This window comes from Balaenoptera borealis (genome assembly GCF_965194805.1).
Source record: "Balaenoptera borealis genome assembly, chromosome: 16".
NCBI lineage: Eukaryota > Metazoa > Chordata > Mammalia > Artiodactyla > Balaenopteridae > Balaenoptera > Balaenoptera borealis.
In genome coordinates, this window is record NC_138872.1 from 63030788 (window position 1) to 63051814 (window position 21027).

Consider the following 21027-nt stretch of genomic DNA (forward strand, 5'->3'; position numbering starts at 1 on the left):
CTATGTATAAAGATGCACTAGGGAGGCTTTTGGAGTGATGAAATTGTTCTGCATCTCGGTTGTGACTACATGATTGTATAGGTTTATCAAAATTCATAGAGCTGTACACTACTGCATGTATACCTCAATCATCTTGACTTTTAAAAAATAACTGGAAAGGGCTTCCCTGGTGGCGCAGTGGTTAAGAATCTGCCTGCCAATGCAGGGAACACGGGTTCGAGCCCTGGTCTGGGAAGATCCCACATGCCGCGGAGCGACTAAGCCCGTGAGCCACAACTACTGAGCCTGCGCGTCTGGAGCCTGTGCTCCACAAAGAGAGAGGCCGTGACTGTGAGAGGCCCGCGCACCGCGATGAAGAGTGGCCCCCCCGCTCGCCGCAACTGGAGAAAGCCCTCGCACAGAAACGAAGACCCAACACAGCCAAAAATAAGTATAAATAAATAAATTAAATAAATAAATAAATAAATAACTGGAAATAACAATATCATCAGTAGGGGGATTGGTTAAGTAAATTAAGGTAAATGAAATACTATGCAGTCATTCCAAAGAAGAGGGAGCTCTAAACATATATATGTAATTATCAGAAAGATGCATAGATAGAAATTTTTAAAAGCACGGTCCAGGAGACTGTGTGTAGTATGTCACCGATGGTCTAAAGAAAGGGAAAATACTATTTGTTTACCTATGAAACCATTCTCCATATAATTAAAAAGCTCATCCTTCTCTGTGATGACCTAGATGGGGGTGAAGAGGAGGAGGGAAGTCCAAGAGGGAGGGGATATAGGTATGTATATAGCTGATTCACTCCATTGTACAGCAGAAACTAACACAACATTATAAAGCAATTTTACTCCAATAAAAAAAATTAATACATAAAAATAAAGAGAGGGAAGCTTGGGGCAAAAAAAACCCAAACCAACTCATTCTGAAACTGTGCCTCATAGGATTAACAGAAACTGGTCACTAATAGAAATTCTTGAGGTTATCTAACAGCTTGCTTAAAAACCCCTCTGCTTGTAGCCCACCTTCACTAGGCAACCTTGCCTTAATTATTTTGTTCAAATTGCATACGCAGCAAGCTTCATGAAGCCTAAACAATAAGATGTTTGCCTGAGTTGTTTTCCAGGAACTTGGAGTCAGCTGTGTCTTGTTCAAGCTCAATCAGGCCAAGACTGTTTGGGACCACCAACCCTAAAATTGGGCCTGTGCGGGCATCTGATGAATAACCTTTTGATGTCAGAGGGCCAGAAATGCCACCTTCAGATCGTGCTAAGTGCCTCCATTTTTGAACATACATCCCATGAAAAAGCGTGTAACTCAGATATGTCTGTGTAGAACAGTGATTACCTCACCTTTTCCCTACCTCCAATCACCTTTCCCCATATCTAAGACCAACCTTCTTTTTTTTTAATTAATTAATTTATTTATTTATTTATTTATTTTTGGCTGCGTTGGGTCTCTGTCGCTGCACGCGAGCATTCTCTAGTTGCAGCGAGCGGGGGTTACTTTTCGTTGCACTGTGCGGGTTTCTCATTGAGGTGGCTTCTCTTGTTGCGGAGCACGGGCTCTAGAGCGCAGGCTCAGTAGTTGTGGCACACGGGCTTAGTTGCTCCGCAGCATGTGGGATCTTCCCGGACCAGGGCTCGAACCCGTGTCCCCTGCACTGGCAGATGGATTCTTAACTGCTGCGCCACCAGGGAAGCCCCATCCTTCTTCTTTATCCCATAAATATCTCAAGCCTCTCGCCTTCAGGGAAGTGGATCTGAGATTTGTTCTCCTGTCTCTTCACTTGACTACCTTGTAAATAAACCCTTTTTTTGCTGCAAATCTTGGCACCTCAGCATTTTGGCTTGTGGCACATCAGGCAAACAAACCTGGTTCAGCAATAGCTATACATGGCACACATCTGAAAAGATATACGAGAAAGTACAAACAAAAATTGCCCCTGGGGAAGACTGGATAGCTAGGGGTCAGTGGTCAGAGAGAGACATTCTTTAATCCACAGAGTAATTTTGATTTAAATTTTTAATTATGTGTATACATTACTGTGCACAACCAGCTGTGTGCAGGTGAAACTTGATAGCCCTCCTTTTGACCACATTAAGGATCTTGACATGCTCAATTCTTGAAGTGGGGCAGGGGGTAAGTAACACCTCCCTTGACCAATGGGAGCCAGTGAATACTCCATGTCTCAGGTGGACATTTATGAGACATATTCTACATAGTTCCCTAGAGGGTCTCCAGTGGGATTAAGCCCTAGTTGCACAGAGCAGTAACCAGCTCAGTAACTCACCACTGCACTGATTTCACCTTCTTCCCAAGTTCACTGTCACACTTCCCCCCACTCCAGTTTCTCAGAATTCTTCCCCACAAAAAACTATTTCCAAAATAACTCGTCTCAGATTTTGCTTTTTGGGTTAAACCAAGCTAGGACAATTGAAGGAAATGCAGAGTTCTTGAATGATTCTTCATCATCGCAATGAGCAGTTTCAGCTTCTTGACACAGGATCATTGCAACTGATCACCTCAAGTGCAATAAATGGCAGCTCATGAACTTCATGGAATCTGAATTCACGAGCTCTTATGATGACAAAATGGGAATTTTTTTGTTGCAGCTCACTTTTTTGCTTGTTATCATTATGTAATATTGCACGCTGATGCAAATATTCAGTTGGCCAAAAAGCTTGTTCAGAGAAGCCAAACAAACTTTTTGGCCAACCCAATATATGTAACTGATGTGTACAGAGAGCATTCCAAATGAGGGAAGGAAGGGTACATAGAGGAAGGACCTGAAATGTCTTCTCGAACCACAGAGACTTGCTTTGGTGTTTTAATAATCTGGTTTCTGGGGTTGGCTGCCTCTTTCTGTAAATAAAGTCCAATTAGGACACAGCCATCGCCACTTTCTAATGTAGGGTCTGTGGCTGCTTTCATGCTACAACAGTTGAATAGTTGTAAGAGACCACTTGTAACGGGGTCCACAAGCATAAAATACTCAATCTGATCCTTTAATTAAAAGTTTGCCAACTCCTGACTTCTTGTTCTATGATTTTTCTAGGCAAAGAGTATATTATTAACAAATGGACCATTATTATTTTCAGAGCAATATCCATTAATAATAAACAGAGCAACCAACATTTATAAGCCCTTACTGTGTGCATGTTATTTCACGTCATCCTAAAAATACTGGGACTTCCCTGGTGGCTCAGTGGTTAAGAATCCGCCTGCTAATGCAGGGGACACGGGTTCTATCCCTGGTCTGGGAAGATCCCACATGCCTCAGAGCAACTAAGTCCGTGAGCCACAACTACTGAACCCGCGCGCCCTAGGGCCCACGTGCCGCAACTATTGAGCCCACGTGCTGCAACTACTGAAGCCTGAGCCCCTAGAGCCCGTGCTCTGCAACAAGAGAAGCCACCGCAATGAGTAGCCCGCACACTGCAACAAAAAGTAGCCCCCACTCGCCGCAACTAGAGAAAGCCCTCACACGGCAATGAAGACCCAACACAGCCAAAAAAACAAACACAAAAAACAAAAAAAACTGGGAGGCAGGTATATCATCCCCTTTCATAAAGAAACTGGGGTTTAGAGAGTTTGTGTAACTTTCAGGTAAATGGCAGACGACCTCAAGTCCACTGACCCCTGCTCAGCTATTTTCAGTTATCCCGAATGAGAGGCACTTCTTCCCTGCCCCTCCCATTGCCTCCCCCTCTTACCACTGGACCTTTGCATATGCCCTTCCCTCAGCCTGAAAACTTCTTCCTGCTCTCTCCTCTCCCTCCTAGTTGATTTCCACTCATTCTTCAGATCTCAGTTTATATCTCATTTCTTCCTAAATGTTCTCTGGCTAGAATAGGTTTCTCTTCTCAGATCTATTTTGGGGGCTGGGAGGGGCTGAGAAAAGGAAGGGATATAGAGATAGGAGAAGGCTTCCAAATAGAGATGCACCCCACCTGGTCCCCCAACCAAGGCTCAAGGTCATGCCCCTTCTTGAGGGCAGACCACTTCCAGTGCCTGGTCCATGCTGGAGTATAAAGGTCCAGACTTCGCACCCCAGCTTGGGACAATTCCGTGGGAACCCCTCAACTTCAGAGCTTCCTGTGGTAGGTTGAGGCCTTTCTGGGACCCAGCTTCCTCCTCCCCTCTCCCGATCCCCCTCCCTAGGTGTTGAACCCAAGAGCCCTCCCTAATAATAATCTCACTTCCTAATAATCTCACTATCCGAGTCGGCTTCTCTGGGAACCTGCCACTCAATCCCAGAGACCAGGGGTAGCTCCAATTGCCCTTGGTCCCCTACCTTCCCCCGGTTCTCTGATGACTCATCACTCAGCAATTCCAGAGCTTAGGGCATTCCCTGAATTGCACCTGGAGAGAAGCAGGAATGTAAAGTCACAGTCATCCTCAGAATGCCCCAGAATTCCCCCACCCTACACCAGCACCATGGCAGAGCCACCTACATAGGCTGGACTGAGACTCTTTGTTTCACGTCTGGTGCCCACACTGGACTACTTTGAAGGACAGAAACCTTGCCTACCTTGCTCCTCTCTGGTAGAACAAATATTTGTAGAATGACTGAATGAATGAAGTCCTGCAAGGTGGCTCATTTTACAAATGAAACTGAGACTCAGAGAAGTAACTGACCCACAACAATTGACTATGAGTGGTGGAGTGGGGATTGCAGCCCAGCCCTTCTCCTCCAGAGGGACTAAGAAAATGGAACCCACGGAGATCATAGGTCCTGATTTCTGCACTGTGGCATATACATAGTTCTCACATTGGAACGTTGCCATGTAGAATATTTTAAAATGGAATTTTGGGGGTAGGAAGAGGCAGTGGCAATTAATGTAAGTCCTTTAGAGGAAGTAAAATGAATCTGCTAGGTAAAATGACATTCTCATGCCACTGCCAACAGGACATTTTTGGAGGGATGGATGAGCAATAAATTCAACAAATGCTTTGTTTACCAAGAGGGCTAAGGATTAAGGAATTCTTGAGGTAAATCTTGCTGATGTGTTTTATCAGAGGATCCCAGCTGGAGCAAAGCTGCTTGTTGAGATCAAAAGAGTTAAGTGTCCCTTACCAAGATTTAGTCACCTCCCTCCTGGTAGGGTGCCTTTTCTTAGGAGCTGCAGGAAAGGCTGTCTGGAGAATGGGGGTGAGGTGGGGAGTGCAGATGGAGTTTTACAAATTGGAGACAGCTACTTTATAGAAATGGTATCCTCAACAGACAAGTCAAGGCATCTTTTGAAAATATGACACGCCTGTATATAAGCCATTCACAGCCCCTGAGACTTTGACATCTAAGCTGCTGAGTCAAAGGGATGGGTCTGAATCCCAGGGGAATTCAAATTCTTTCTGGTTCATTAAGGAGGAAAACAGCTACTGTCTTTTTTTGCAATATTGTTGCACTGGGCACAGTGCTAAAAATAGGAGTGACTTATTTTTTTAAATACTTGCCTCTTACTAGACACTGTGTGAGACATTTTGCATGTATCATGTAATTGAATCCTCACATTATCCCAGGAGGTAAGTATTATTGTTATCCTGCTTTAAAGATGAGATGAGGAAACAAGGCTTCAGGAGGCAAAGTGACCTGTCCAGGTCAGACAGCTGGACTGAGACCTGACCATTCAAACAGTCTGATGCCAAGTCTAAGTGTTGCCAAACAAAGTTTGTGTGCCTGAAGCATAGTAAGGCCAAACAAACCAAAAACGTCAGAGTTTGGAGCAGAGAAAGGTTTACTGCAGGGCCAAGCAAGGAGAACAGGTGGCTTGTGCTCAAAAACCTCAAACTCCCTAATTGTTTGGGGGGAGAAGTTTTTATAGGCAAAATTTGGGGTGAGGGCTGCAGGGTGTGTGACTTTCTACTGATTGGTTGCTGGTGAGGCAACAGGGTGGTACTCCAAGGATCTTGTGCTCAGCCTCAAGTTACCATCCTCTACCCATGTGGGGGCCATAATTCTGCAGAAGAACTCAAAGATATTGTTATATATATATTCCTCGAGGAGGAACCAGGACGCTGCCCCAAGGCTGCACTATTGTTTCTTGACTGCTCCTCCCTTGTTCCTGCATTCCCTCCCTTCCCATATCTGCCCTTTTGGAACTCAGGGAAGGTCAAGGAGACTGAATGAAACTTACTTCCTACAAACAAGAAACGGGGGACACAGAAAGGATTTGTACCCGGGAGCCCCACAGGGTCCTGCTTGGTTTCACAGGGTTTCCTGTTTCATCCATACAACAAGTGGACAGACTATCTGATATTCCAGATGGGCTAGACAAACCTATGATGTGTGGTCGTTATAATGAACTTACAGATCCACACAATAAGGACGTTTTCATGCTGGAAAAGAAGGTAGGATAAAGATGCTGTCTTGTCCAAAATCTCCCCCAACTTTCCTAGTCTTTATCTCAGTTAGGGCTTTCGTGTCCTCTCTGAGCTCCAGTCATTGTGAGACGATACACACTAAAACCGAAGCAGAGAAGGGTCAAGTACCTTGTTCGAGGTCACAGAGGTCACACAGCTGTTTGGGAGAGGAAAATTTCTCCTTTACCCCTTTGGGTTCTTTTGACTGGTCTAATAATGAAATTGACATAAGAGAGAGAAACAGGAGAGAAACAAATCTAATTTTGTACATACGGAGGTCACACAGGTATAGGACCTAAGAAATGACCAAAGCAGGCTGTTTATAGACCCTTTTAGACAAAATAACAAGTGAAGGTTACCTGCTTTAAAGCTTTTCGGTAATATTTGTGGAGAAGGTTTTGAAGATTTGTATTTGCTCTTGACAAGTACATTGACCCTCCAACAACACAGGCTGTGAATTTCAATTCACAGGTCCACTTAGACATGGACCTGCACGTCCTGCACAGGAACCACATGATCTATGGTTGGTTGAATCCGTGGATGTGGAACTGCAGATACCAAGGGATGAGTGTAAAAGTATAAATGGATTTTTGATTTCTTGGAGGGTTGGTGCTCCTAATCCCCATGTTGTTCAAGAGTCAGCTGTAATCTTAAGGAGGCTGTGATTTAGAGTTTGGGCAAGAGAGCCCTTTTAGCGGTTTGTATTTTTATTTTTTTTAATTTTAATTTTTTTAAATTTTATTTATTTTTGGCTGCATTGGGTCTTCGTTGCTGCGCATGAGGGCTTTCTCTAGTTGCAGCGAGCGGGGGCTACTCTTCATTGCGATGCATGGGCTTCTCATTGCGGTGGCTTCTCTTGTTGTGGAGCATGGGCTCTAGCGTGCGCGGGCTTCAGTAGTTGTGGCTCACAGGCTCTAGAGGGCAGGCTCAGTAGTCGTGGTGCATGGGCTTAGTTGCTCCGCGGCATGTGGGATCTCCCCGGACCAGGGCTCGAACCCGTGTCCCCTGCATTGGCAGGCGGATTCTTAACCACTGCGCCACCAGGCAAGTCCCCAGCAGTTTGTATTTTTAAAAGCCCTCAAAAATGAAATAAACTAGGGAATTCCCTGGTGGTCCAGTGGCTAGGACTCAGCACTTTCACTGCTGTGGACCCGGGTTCAATCCCTAGTCAGGGAACTAAGATCCTGCAAGCCTCGAGGGGAAAAAAAAAAAAAAAGTAAAGTAAATAAATAAATAAAATATCCTCTCTCTTTAGTCTCAAGCAAGTGTGGGCATGGTTTTAGATACCTCCTGGAGTATTTACATTTCAAAGACAAGGTAAGGTTTACGTCTTCAAGGGACATAGAATGCAAGTTTTCTCCTAAGAGTTTTGGAGTGTAATTGTCTATTATCAGAAGTCTACGGTAATTGCTGTTAAATTTTTTCCATCTTTCTGAGTGCATAATTCAACTTTAGGCCAATTCACTTTAGAGGAGACAGCCTCTAATATCATACCTATCAAATCTTGACTATTAGCCTCCAGCTGAGCTACTTCCTGGTCATTTGCAGGAGGGCCTGGGAAAAGTTCTGGCCACCTGTTTCCTTCGTGAAAGGGGATGGGGGTTTAGACCAGGAATCCATAGATCCAAAAGATCTTCTAGAGGATCAAGGACAGGCTGTTGGGGATAAGGGGTGTATAAGAGGGAGGGAAAGGGGGAATTTATGCTAGACTTGGTTTTTAATTTTGTTCTAAATTTAATTTCTGTTCTTTCATCTTATTAAGAGAGTCCCAAAGGCTGGGTGTTATATTTCTTTGTATCCACTTTTTAGTTTGGTCTTTTCATGGGTACCAATGAGACAATTGTTTGAAGATGAGAAAATTGTCAGTTTAGAAGTTTTTCCAATTCAAAGGATCCATTGTCTGGCGAGTAGCGTTTTCTTAACAGCCACCCAACCCAATAAGCCTTTTTATAGCTTCATTGTGGATTCAAGAGGTATTCCCAAGGAGAGTGAAAAGATGCAGCTTTCACAAAATCCAGGAAGTTCATTCCCAAAGAGAATCTGCGAAAGCAAAGCAAAATCTCAGTCAGGCAAGGTGACATCTCTATCCATCACCCTGCTGTATTGGCTCTTGATAACATTTTTACAAATGCATCTGTGGTACCCTTGCAACTCTGATTTCCCACCTAGGACAGCATTGCAGTATCCTGGTTATCTACACAAGCTCTATTAAAATGCAGCACTGGGTGTGAATGCTGGATAGTTACATGGCCTTGAACAAATTGCTCTACTTCTCCGAGCCTTGATTTTCCCATCCATCAAAAGGAGACTAATCATACCCACTTCCTGGGATGTTGGCTACAAATTAGCTAATGCATGATAAGCGCTCAACACAGTTTTTTAGAAAACTGCCTTTATTTGATTAGTAGTTGAAAAATATTAACAGATACAGAAAAACAGTTTAGTCAGCTGGAGAGATGATAGACACTGAATGCCCCCCCAAGAGAACTGACGGGAGGAAACCTGAAAGGGTGAGGAAAAGGGACACTGTGAACCAGAGCCAGACCCCGCCACCCAGGTGAGGCAGGTTACAGCACCTTCTGAAATGTTTAAGTGCCTCAGGCATGAAACCGAATTCCAATTTACTTAGCCCAGCCCGGGGCCAGGGGTACTGGGATGTGTGGGGCGGAATGAGACACATTCCGGGGGCTGAGACAGCCATCTTTGGCTAGAGAAACTGACAGAACAGGAATTTTTTTAATGAATTTTTCATCTGATTTTATTTTCAAATACACTTTCTTAAAAAAAAAAAAAAAGACACTTTCAGCAGGGATGACAAATATCAGTACTAGGAAATCCAGTTATACAAAAAGAAAAAAAATACATTTTCAGATACATTTATTTGGGGTAATGTACATTCAGTGGCACTAATTACAAAGTAACTATAAGGTAACTAACATGAAACCATGGAACTGTAACTTTGCCACAGCTGCATGGACTTGGGCCTTTCTGGCTGAGCACATCTTCAAAAACGGGATGCCTACCCCAGAGCTAGGCCAGTGAAATCTGTTAGGAGTAAAGCTCTGCAGCGGTGACTCACCAGAATACCTTGCAGCTGACAGACACTAGGCAGGACATGTTAGTTATAAAGCAGTTATAACCACTGTATAGTTATTGTCGTGGTCTGAACGCGGGTTGGAAAAGAATTTCCAGACATAAGGCAGAATGTAAAGAAGATAGAATTTATTAGAGGGAAGGGTCACTGCCAGAACAGCAGGCTGACTTCCTAGTAGTCTGGGAGACTCAAGCCCGAACATGTGCTATTGATCAGTCTTTATGGCCAGAAAACAAAGGAATGGTCAGAGGTGAAAATTTCATTTACTGATTGGTCGAGGGACATATACTTTCCTTCTGTAGGGTGGGAGTGGGACAGGACAGATGCCTTTCCTTATTTGGGACAGGTCCCGCTGCCCAGGTGGGCATCGCCCAGGTGGGCTCAGGAATTTCATAACCATCACAACATGGTAGGGAGGGAGAGTAAGAGTCCGGTAGGGGGTGTAACGCTGACACTTTTTCAGGCAGGGTTGTCCTTTGTCCTTGAAGCACCCTTGTCCTTGGAGCACCACAGTTATAACTTGAATTAGCGCCTGGTGTGTCAGATGGGAGAGCAGAGGGCTGTTAGAGCGATGTCAGAGGAACCCTGGCAGGCCAGGTGGTTTGGACATCATCGATAATCACGGTTGACTTCTAAACACTGATAGCAAGATGACTTCTGATATGTAATCTTAGATAAATTATAGATAAATGAAAAAGGCCAGTAATCAGCTGCTAAGATTAATAAATAGCTCTTTGAAATTTACTGCATGAGGGCTGTGCCTTGCAGCACAGTTTCCCAAGACAAAGCACCCAGATTTTTCCTTCCTGTATCTGGCTTGCAGAGCTGCTCCCATGCCCATTTCAAAAACCTCTCTCACTCCATCTTTGGTCTTTGAGGCACACCCCATCTACCCCAAAGCTCCAATTCTGTTCACCGTATTTCTGCCTTCCTCTAGTTTTCCCGGCTCCTGCCTATCTTGGTTAGCTCCCACCTTCTGCGCTCATCTTCTTCCAAAGATCCTTCTTCTCCCAAGCAGGATAATGGGACAGAAATGACTACTGGAGTCCATTTTTCTGGGATGTTTTCTGATGAATGTCTGATGTTTCCTGATAAATGTCCCTTTATCAGGGCTCTCAGTGGAGAAACACATCAGTATAACATCAGCATCCAGGTAGGCAAGGGGCCTCAGGTGATCTCTTCCTGCCCACCTGTGTTCCACAAAGCCAATTCTACCAGCTGTCCATCCACCTCGATATCTGCCACGTAGTTCTCAAACACCATGAAAACACACACCTTTGGGAACTGGTCCTTGCTAAACACAGTGACAGAGCACACTGGCCAATAGGGAAGACAGCAATTAATCAAATATTTAATTACAAACTGAATAGGTACTACAATTAAAAAAAAAATACAGAGACAACAGGGGACCTGCCTTGGAATGGAGAGGTGGTTAGGGAAAGCTTCTGTCTCAGAAGCTCTGTAACAAACTATCCTAAAACCTAGTGACTTAAACCAACAACAGTCATTTATGTTGCCCACAAATCTGCAATTTGGGCAGAATTCAACCTGGACAGCAAGTCTGGGCTCCACGTGGTGTCATCTGGGGCAACTTGACTGGGATTGGAGAGTAAATTAATTTACATTAATTTGAGAAACTGCTCCAGAGAAGCATGGTTTCCAGCACAGTTTTATATCTTGTCAGAACAACGAACATTAAATAAGTCAGGGATATATTTCAAGGAAAAAGAAAAAAAACACATAGGTCAGCATGTATACCGCAAGTCAGCATGACCTTGGCACCTGGGAAGGGAGTCTTATCGTCAAAGGAGGACCAGCATTGGCATCCAGGAAGAGAGGCATTTAATCTTTATTTTTAACATGGACCTTCTTTTCTTTTGGTCAATGTGTCCTTTTCTCTAATAATTAAAGCAGATGTACAATGTATGTTTGCTGGGCCATAAGCAGGCTATTTTAGTTAGCATAAAATTCAAGTTAACTCATGTATAAGCCAGAATGACTTCCCTATATCTCAATATGTGAAAATTTCTTTTATTACTGTCTCTGTAGATATTCATAATCTGGACATTTCATATAAGTGGAGGCATACAAAACGTGGCCTTCTGTGTCCGGCTTCTGTCACTTGATGTTATCAAGGTTCTGGAGGGTTCTCTCGAAGATGGCTCATTCACCTGGCCTGTAAGTTGGTGCTGGTTGACAGCTGGGAATTCAGTCAGGGATTTGGGCCAGGGATCCTAGCTCCTCTCCATCGGGGCCCTTTTGTGGGCTGCTTGGGCTTCCTTATGGCATGGTGGCTGGGTTCTAAGAGTGAACATCCTAAGAGAATCAGGCAGAAACTTTTCACATTTTATGACCTAGATTTGAAAGTCACATAGTGTCACTTTGATGGTTGTCTCAAGCTCACCTGGATTCAAGGGAAAGGAACACAGATCACACTTCTCAATGGGCGGAGTGTCAAAACACCTTGTAAGAAGAGTGTACCATGGGAGATATAATTGTGGCCATATTTGGATAATAACTGCCACAGCTTCCCTGAGGAAGGGTGATGTTTGACCTGAAAGCTTAAAGATAAGTAGGTGTTAACTAGGCACAGTGGTGGAAGAGCATTCCAGGAACATGGAACAGCATTTAGAAAGGCCCTGAGGTGGAGCAATGAGCACATTTGAGGAAGTGAAAGCAGGTCCAAGTAACAGGGGCAGAGAGAAGGAGAGACACAAAGTGAATGTGAAGGGGCTGACGGTGGAGGACTTTGTCTGTCATGTGCTTTAAATGTCTTGTTTCTGCTCAGGTTCTCTTGTCCATTCTTCCAGAATAGACAGCACCCTAGAGTACCACTTGGGGACAGTTACTCCCCCACCCACCCCTTTCAGTGGGGCTGCAAGAGTGAACATCAGTGGGGCTGCAAGAGTGAACATCCTAGCCAGTGGGAAGCATTTAGTCAGAGCACAGTGCAAAATAGCATGCAAGTAACCTTCACATCCCCTCCTCCATAGATGGGCATCATTTTTCAAGTGTTGTTGAGATGACCCAAGCTGTTCTGGGTATCACATTCAAGCATTACAATGGTCAGAGGAGAAAAGAGAACAACTTCCAGAATGTCTCCCAGCAAACTGGGAAGAACTTTCCCAGAAACTCTTAGCAAAGCTCTCCTTATATTCCATTAGTCTGAATTGGATCACACTTTCTAATCATTTTTTAATTTATTGAGGTAAAATTCACATAACCTAAAAAATCACGATTTTAAAGTGTACAAATCAGTGGCTTTTAGCACAATCACAGTGTTGCACAATCATCACCACTGTCCACTCCAGAGAATTTTCATTGCACCAAAAAGAAATTGTACCCATTAAGCTGTCACTCCCCATTCCCCCCTTCTCCCCACCACAGGCCCTGACAACCACTAATCTACTTTCTATCTCCATGGATTTACTTATTCTGGACATTTCGTGTATGTAAATGGATTCATACAATATGTGGCCTTTTATACCTGGGTTCTTTCATAAAGCTTGGTTTCAAGGTTCATCCAAGTTGTAGCATGTATCAGTATTTAATTCCTTTTTATGGCTGAATAATATTCTGTTATATGGATAGACAAAATATGATTTACCCAGTCATCAGTTGGTAAACATTTGGGTCATTTCCACTTTTGGACTATTATGAATAATGCTACTGTGAACATTTGTGTACAAGTTAATGTTAAAACACCTGTTTTCAATTCTCAGGCAAATATGGAGTCATGAGATTGTTGGGCCATATGGTAATTCTCTGGTTACCTTTTTGAGGAACTGTTAAACAGTTTTATTGATTGATTGATTGATTGATTGATTGACTGTGCTGCGCTGCTTGTGGAATTCTAGTTCCCTGACCAGGGATTGAACGCAGGCCCTCGGCAGTGAGAACGCAGAGTCCTAATCACTGGACTTCCAGGGGATTCCCTGTCAAACTGTTTTCCATAGAGACTGCATTATACATTTCCATCAACAATGTATATATGTTCCAATTTCACATCCTCGTCAAAGAGGATGTTATTTTCCATTTGTTTTTTATTATAGTCGTCCCACTGTCTATGAGGAGACATTTCATTACGATTTTTATTTGCATTTTCCTGGTGATTAATGATGGTAAGCCTCTTTTCATGTGCTCATTGGCCATTTGAATATCTTCTTGGAGAAATGTCTATTTAAATCCTTGGCTCATTTTTGTTTTTGGGGTTTTTTTTTGAATTTTATTTTATTTTTTTATACAGCAGGTTCTTATTAGTTATCCATTTTATACATATTAGTGTATAGATGTCAATCCCAATCTCCCAATTCATCCCACCACCACCACCCCACCCCCGGTCGCTTTCTCCCCCTTGGTGTCCATACGTTTGTTCTCTACATCTGTGTCTCTACCTTGGCTTATTTTTGAATTGAGTTCTTTGCTTTTTTGTTGTTGAGTTGTAAAAGTTTTTTTTTACATATTCTAGATACTAGAGCCTTGTCAAATATGGGATTTGCAAATATTTTCTCCCATTCTGTGGGTTGTCTTTTCACTCTTTTGATAGTATCCTTTGATGTACAAATGTTTTTACTTTTCATGAAGTCTAATTTACCTATTTTTGTTGTTGTTGCTGCTTCTGCCTTTGGTGTCATATTTAAGAAACCATCGTCAAATCCAAGATCATTAAGATTTGCCTCTAGGTTTTCTTGTAAGTATTTTATAGTTGTCACTCTTATATTTGGTTTGTTGATCCACTTTTTTTACATACACACACACACATATATGTACATATATATTCTTTTTCATATTCTTTTCCATTATGGTTTATTACAGAATATATAGTTCCCTGTGCTTTACAGTAGGACCTTGTTTATCTATTTTATATATAGTAGTTTGTATCTGCTAATCCCAAACTCCTAATTTATCCCTCCCCCACTCCCTTTCCCTTTTGGTAACCATAAATTTGTTTTCTATGTCTATGTGTCTGATTCTGTTTTTGCTTTTTTTTTTGGCTGTGCCACATGGCTTGTGGGATCTTAGTTCCCCAACCATGGATCAAGCCCTGGCCATGGCAGTGGAAATGCTGAGTCTCAACCACTGGACCACCAGGGAATTCCCTCTTTCTGTTTTATAAATAAGTGCATTTGTATCATATTTTAGATTCCACATACAAATGATATCATATGGTATTTGTCTTTCTTTTCTGACTTACTTCCTTTAGCATGATAATCTCTAGGTCCATTCATGTTGCTGCAAACGGCATCATTTCATTCTTTTTATGACTGACTAGTAGTCCATTGTATATATGTACCACATTTTCTTTATCCATTCATCTGTCAGTGGACATTTAAGTTGTTTCCATATCTTGGCTATTGCAAATAGTGAACACTGGGGTTCATTTTCTTTTCAAATTATGGTTTTCTCTGGATATATGCCCAGGAGTGGGAATTGCTGGATCATTTGGCAACTCTACTTTTAGTTTTCCATAGTGGCTGCACTAACTTTACATTCCCACCAACTGTTGGTCCACTTTGAGTTAATTTTTGTATATGATGTGACTTCAAGGTCCAACTTCCTTCTTTTGCATGTGAATATCCACTTGTTCCAGGACCAACTGTTGAAGAAATGTTTCCCTAATCAACTGACCATAGATGTATGAGTTTATTTCCAGACACTCAACTCATTTTTAATTTCAATTTCATTGATTCCATCAATTTCATTGATCTATATGTCTATCCTTATGCCAGTGCCACAATGTTTGGTTATTGTAGCTTTTAGTAATTAAAAAAAAAATTTTTTTTTTTTAATTTGGCCATGCCACGCAGCTTGCAAGATCTTAGTTCCCTGACCAGGGATTGAACCTGGGCCCTGGCAGTGAAAGCACTGAGTCCTAACCACTGGACCACCGGGGAATTTCCAGTAAGTTTTAAAATCACGAAGCATGCATCTTCCAACTTTGTTCTTTTCCCAGATCATTCTGGCTTTTCATGGTCCCTTGCCGTTGCAATACCATACACGTTTTAGGTTTGGCTTTTCCATGCCTGCAAAAAAGGACATTGGGATTTTTACAGGGATGGCATTAAATCTATAGATTGTTTTTGTGCAGTATTGCCATCTTAAAAATATTAAGTCTTCCAGTCCATAGAGACACAATGTCTTTCTATTTATTTAGGTCTTCTTTAATTTCTTTCAGCAATGCTTTGTAATTATTAGGGCCAGGAATGAGACAACTAGGGACAGCCCCTGTACCCCAGAGCCCACTGAAATTATTCAAACTAGCCAATCCTAACCTGCCTGCTCTACCTTTCCCATTTCTTCCCTTTGAAACTCCAATGAAGGCTTTTGTCCACATTTCCTCCTTATGCCTCTACCTCCTGACCAGTTCTAGTGTTTCCCTTTGTGACCCCTGCCACAATGTGGCATGCTCCCTTTCCTTGGGATCTGAAGGTATAATAAACTATCTTTCAAAGGCAGTCATCTCCTAATCTGTTGGCTTCACCATGCCTGAATAATAATGAAACCTATATTTAAAAACATTCAGGCTTCCCTGGTGGTGCAGTGGTTGAGAATCTGCCTGCTACTGCAGGGGACACGGGTTCGAGTCCTGGTCTGGGAAGATCCCACCTGCCGCGGAGCAACTAGGCCCGTGAGCCACAACTACTGAGCCTGCGCGTCTGGAGCCTGTGCTCCGCGACGAGAGGCCGCGATAGTGAGAGGCCCGCGCACCGCGATGAAGAGTGGCCCCCGCTTGCCACAACTAGAGAAAGCCCTCGCACAGAAATGAAGACCCAACACAGCCATAAATAAATTAAAAAAAAAAATTCAAATATTGATACAATGTTGAATAAAGGTAGCAAAAGTGACATCCTTGTCTTGTTCCTGACCTTAGGGGGAAAGCTTTTAGTCTTTCATCATTGTATGTGATGTGGGTTTCTTATATATGCCCCTTATCATGTTGAAAAAGTCCCAGTTGTTGGAGTATTTTTAGCACAAAAGGGTGTTAGATTTTATCAAATGCTCTTTTTCTCCATCAATTAAGATGTTCATGTGGTTTCCACTCCCCCTTTTGTTCTATTAATTTGGTGTATGACATTGATTGATTTTTTAAAATGTTGAATCACCTTTGCATTCCTGGGATAAATCTCATTTGATCATTATGTAGAATCCATGTATATGCTGTTGGAGTCGCTAGTATTTTGATGAGGATTTTTGCCTCTATATCCATAAGGGACATTGAGCTGTAGTTTTCTTGTGATGTCTTTGTCTGGCTGTGGTATCAGGGTAACACTGGCTTCATAGAATGAATTAGGAAGTATCACCCTCTACTATTTTTTTAAAGGGTTTAAGGGGATTGGTATTACTTCTCTTTCACTACATATTTTTCAGTTATTTTCTTAGTGGTTCCCTGGGAATTATAATTAATGCTTAATTTATAACAATCTAGTTAGAATTAATACCAACTTAGCTTTAATATTATACAAAATTTTTACTGCTACATAGCTCCATTCTTCCCTTTATGTTGTTATTGGCACAAATTACATCTTTTTCACTGTGTGCCCATGAATATAGATTTGTAATTATTGTTTTATGTTATTGTCTTTGAAATCACATAGGAAAAATGAAGAGCAACAAGCCAAAAATACATTAATACTGACTTTTATATTTATCTATGTAGTTACCTTTACCAGTGTTATTTATTTTTCCATGTAGATTTGAATTACTGTCTAGTGTCCTTTTATTTCAGCCTGAAGAACTCCTTGCAGCATTTATTGCATGTCAGGTCTACCTGCAATGATCTCTCCCAGTTTTTGAAGTCCCTTTGAGCATATTTAAAATAGTTGACTTGGGACTTCCCTGGTGGCACAGTGGTTAGGAATCCGCCTGCCAATGCAGGGCACACGGGTTCGAGCCCTGGTTCGGGAAGATCCCACATACTGCAGAGCAACTAAGCCCATGTGCCACAACTACTGAGCCTGCACTCTAGAGCCTGCGAGCCACAACTACTGAGCATGCGTGCCACAACTACTGAAGCCCAGGCACCTAGAGCTGGTGCTCCACAACAAGAGAAGCTACCACAATGAGAAGCCCGCGCACCGCAGCGAAGAGTAGGCCCCGCTCGCTGCAACTAGAGAAAGCCCGCGCACAGCAAGAAAGACCCAACACAGCCAAAAATAAAATAAATAAATAAAATAGTTGACTTAAGTCTTTGTCTAGATATTCTGTTTTTTTAAAAAATGTATATAATTAGCTTTTGTTTTGTTTCTCAGTTCAGGATTCAGTCAAGGCTATGTGCTGTATTTAGTTGTTATATCTTTTTAATATCTTTCAGTCCAGAATGATTCCTCCACCTTTTTCTTTTTTTTAATGATATTGGCTTTTTAGGAGAGCCCACGTCAGATGTCTAATAGAATGTCCCATTTGATATTTGTCTCATTGTTCCCTCATAATTGGATCCAGGATAAACATTTTTGGCCAGATGATACATAAGTAACGTGCATGTACAGTCTTTCCAGGGCAATGATGTTGGAATGAATTGGATCCAAACATTTTTGGTTGTGATGTCACTTTGGTCAATATTCAAATTTCCAGAAGAAAGAATCTAATTGGCCAGGTTGGTTCACATGCCCACTCCTTGGCCAGAGAGGGAAGGCATTTTGACTGACAGTCTCAGCAAGAATGTTCTCAGTGAGGAGTAGGTAGCTCAGCAGAAGAAAACTTAGATGTTGTTGAAGCAGGGGGAATGGATGCTGAGTAGGAAAAAATGACGAATATCCACTATCCCTCTATCTTTCAGTGATCTCAGCCATTCACTTGACTTCTACTGTTTACTCTATCAAATTCTCAGAATGAAAGCTGACTTCTTTCTCCATTTCCACACCATGTTTACAGCTGTCTGCTCAGAGCCTCTACTTGCATGTCCTAAGGGCATCTAAAGTAAAACTTAATGCCTTCTCCACCTGCCCCTACTCATCCAGCGGAGGAGCTGAATTATCTACAGCTCGATCACCCCCACCAGAAACCAAAACCCAAATTCATGACTCAGCGTGTCTAGTCTTGTGGTTTGTACTTTTGTCGCATCTTTTATAGCCTTTCTCTCTTTCATTCCCACATGTATCATCCGAGACTATGCCCAAAGTGTTGTCTGGAATTACAAGTAACAAGGAAGAAAGAGCTTTTCAGGTTAAACACATTCAGGGAGCATTGGGGGACACAAATTTATTTATCATAGAACTTCTCAGAGCCTTGAATAAGCCAATGTGATTTTTAAAGAATAGATATTCTTTTCTTTTTATTTTGCAAAATAATTCAATTTATGGAAAAATCGCAAGAATAACACAATGAGCTTCCCAATATTTGTTACCTGGATATATTAATTGTTAACATTTTCTTACATTCTCTTCTCCCATTCTCTTTCTTTCCCTCTTTCTCTCTCATATCTATATCTATACCTATATCTAAACCTATATCTATATCTACCTATGAGAGAGGATATATTTATATATATGTACATATATATATATATATATACATATATCCTCAATATATATACTCTCTCTGTGTACTGTCAAATGGTTCAGCAGTAATAACATATATAATTATATCGATCTGTATCTATAATTATTGCTGAAACATTTGAGAATACGTTGCATACATACATAAATACTTCACTTTGTATTTCCTAAGAATGAAAACATCTCATTGTTTCATAAATAGTCCATTGATAAATCCATATGATAAGATATGTCTTATCTCCCACATCAGAGGACAGCTATACAATTTGGGAAGTGCTAGTTTACATTATTTCTATAGGCTCTTAACTCAGTGGTTCCCAAACCTGGCTGCCCATTACCGCCATCATTATTACCGAACAGTAAATGCTTATTGTATACAGATGTAAACATTTCACATGAATGTACTCATTTAATCTTCATAGTAACTCTAAATAATAAGTATTATCATCTCTAGTCTGTACATGAGAAAACTGGGTTACAGAGAGGTTGCCCACGATGCACAGCTGGTAAGAAACAGAGCTGGCATTTATAGCCAGACTATCTGAAGGGTTTAATACACTTCTCCCAATGATTCTGTTGGGTAAACAGGTTAACTACTCCTCTCACTGATATTAAGGCTTTTTGCCTCCTTCTCCTCCAAATTCCAGTTGCCAGATGAATTTACAGAAAACACATCTTCTTCTGTTGCTTGTGAGTTAAGGAAATTGTCATTCAGTGGAGTGGTTAAGAACCAGGACTTGGAAGTCAGTTCTGGATTTCTATCTTGGCTCTACCCATAACCAGCTCCATGGTTTTCAGCTGGGCACCAAGCATCAGTTTCCTCACCTGGAAAGTGAGGGTTGGATCAGAGGAGGAGATATGCCCAACACTCAGGAAAGGGCTTGGCGATCAATCCATGGCAGCTAATAATTGTGGTTATTATTATTGGTGGTGGTGGTGTGTTATAAACCCCTCAGCCACAAATGGGCAAATTATCAACCGATCTTTGTCTCTGTTTCCTCACTTATAGAGTTGGGCTGTTAATATATTGTCTTCTAGGAGTGTTGTGGGGGTTAGAGAGAGGATGTAGTGTTTCGAACGCTGCCAGGCACATAGTGAGTATACAATGAATGTTGGTTATTACTATTATTTATTCTTTTCTTTATCACTATGCTCTGGACAAAAGGTTCTACTTAGAACAGCTTGAATATGCTCCATTGTTAGCTGCTTCTGTGTGTTTTTCTTTGCTGTGCTCTCTGCCTGGGACACCATCCCCATTTCCCTGTGTCAAAACCCCAATTGTGTCTCCTCCTGTCCCACCAGCAGTGTCCTTGGTGCCAGGGAAGGCTTTCCTTATCCCCCCATTAGGACTTTATTGATCTCATGGGATACTTAATTCCAGCTTTGTATAGAAATCTCTTGTCTCTTCTCCCCTTGAAGGAGCCCCTTTCCCTACTTCAGGTAACATCTAAACCAGAGCAGACTCCATAACCTGTTACCCTAAAGAGACCAGAGCCATTTTTAGAAGGTGCTAGATAAAAGCCTGCTTGGAGTCAGGGGAAAAAAACCCACAGATCCCTTTGGTACCTCCCATCTGTCTGTTGCCAAGACTCAGAATAAATGCACTGATAGGGACTGACTCCCACTGTTTCAGGGGCTGCTGCTGAGTAAGCTCCTGTCTAGGGAGAGACCTTACCACACCAAGAGCTTCGTCATTGCCTAATGGGGGCCCTTAGGGCTTTATCAAGGACAAGGGAGCTGGGGAGCCTCCTCCATGCAGTGAAACTGATAGAAAGAAACACAATGGGCAGAGGGATTGCTACAAAGGCGGGTGGGCAAACAAGACACACAGGCAAGAACCTTCCCTTGCATGAGATGTTTCAACTGCTTTCTGGGGAGGCAGATAAAAAACAGTCACCAGAGTCCAAGCCCTCCCACTCTTCATTTACAAACTTTTAGGCATCTTCCTTAGATAAGCATTTTGGGGGCTCTTGCTAATTCCTGGGGACTGAAATAAACAATGGCTACCGTCCTTCAGAGCCTGTTGGATGCCAGACCCTTCAAAGGTGTTCTCCCAGTGACTCTCTGCCAGAGTGG

At 42.2% G+C, this 21027-nt stretch overlaps 1 pseudogene across 1 annotated transcript in view; it reads right to left on the bottom strand.

The window, feature by feature from the left end:
• Positions 1-466: 466 nt before the first annotated feature.
• Positions 467-21027, bottom strand: part of LOC309613165 — a 37233-nt pseudogene continuing 16672 nt past the window's right edge. The window contains exon 2 of the transcript in view: positions 467-11035. The product of the transcript in view is annotated as an uncharacterized misc_RNA (transcript). The remainder of the gene's footprint in view (positions 11036-21027) is intronic.